We start from the raw sequence: 1,573 nt of genomic DNA on the forward strand, positions 1-1,573 counted from the left end.
AGATAAACAAAGTTCAGCACATAGGAAACACAGTGGAATGTGGTGCAACCAGAAAGCGAAATTAAGTTCTAGGGCAGGCTCGTCATCACACATTGAACCTTGGAAAGAGACCAAGAATCAAGTCAGCTGCAAAAGGGCAAACTCCGTATGCCCTCCTGCATATAAGATAAGCGACTATAGAGAAACTAACCATGATCAGTGGCGAGAGGGATGGGAAAGGCAGTGGGTTTATACGAATGGTGGTGGAGGGATGACGGAGTCAAGTCTGACCCCGAGTCACCTGACACAGCAGGGTTCCCGAGTCCCCAAGGCTGTCAATCGTTATGGGAACAGAAAGCCTCCCCTGTCTTCTGTTGAGTACTGGTGGGTTCCACTGTGGTTAGCAGCCCGTCTCAGCCCACCATGCCACCGAGGGCTCCAGAATAAGGTTGGCCAAGAAACTGTCTGGCTACTGTCAAGAAAATGGAATGGACTGGTAGGGTCAGTCACAGTGGAAGTGGGCAACCCTTTTTTTATATAAATAATTTTATTGGGGGCTCCTACAACTCTTACCACAATCCATACATCCATTGTGTCAAGCACATCTGTACATTTGTTGCTATCATCATTCTCAGAACATTTTCTTTCTACTTGAGCCCTTGGTATCAGCTCATTTTCCCCCTTCCCACCCTCCCTTCCTTATGAACCCTTGATAATTTATAAATAATTATTTTGTCATGTCTTACACTTTCCGATGTCTCCCTTCACCCACTTTTCTGTTGTGCGTCCCCCAGGGAGGGGGTTATATGTAGATTCTTGTCATTGGTTCCCCCTTTATACCCCACCTTCCCTCCACCCTCCCAGTATCACCATCCTCACCAGTGGTGCTGAAGGGATCATCCGTCCTGGATTTCTTGTGTTTCAAGTTCCTATCTGTACCAATGTACATCCTCTGGTCTAGCTGGATTTATAAGGTAGAATTGGAATCATGATAGTGTGGTGGGTAGGAAGCATTTAGGAACTAGAGGAAAGTTGTATGTTTCATCTTTGCTACACTGCACCTTGACTGGCTCATTTCCTCCCCAAGACCCTCTGTAAGGGGATGTCCAGTGGGCAACCCTTTTTTACACAACGCTGTAACTGTCCAGGTGAGAGATGACAGTGCCCTGATTTCAGGCCTGGAGCAACAGAGAGACCAGATGAAAGCAATCTCAAGTACAGATGAATTAGGAGTGAGCAAGCAAGAGGAATGAAGGATGACTGTTTGTTCAGGGCCGGAACTGAACTCAGGGCCATGGCTCCACTTTCAGTGCAACGACAGACAGGACTAAGGTGAACGGCAACAACAGGAAGGTACGCACTCCCCACCACCATCAAAGGGCAGCATTTGCCCAGGGCTAAAGCTCCGTCGACAGGAACAGATGGAAAGGACACCAGATGGAAACAGTAAACACCGGGGAAAGTGGGAAGAGTCATGGCACATTGTGGGAACGGCAATCAATGTGGAGAAACAAAATGGAAGACTAATTGGTTCTGTGAACTTTCACTCACATCACATCACAAAATGGTTTTTAAAAGAGAAAGAAAAAAAAAA

This window comes from Echinops telfairi, unplaced genomic scaffold (genome assembly GCF_000313985.2).
Source record: "Echinops telfairi isolate 266 unplaced genomic scaffold, ASM31398v2 ScPeMD7_7457;HRSCAF=8495, whole genome shotgun sequence".
Lineage (NCBI taxonomy): Eukaryota > Metazoa > Chordata > Mammalia > Afrosoricida > Tenrecidae > Echinops > Echinops telfairi.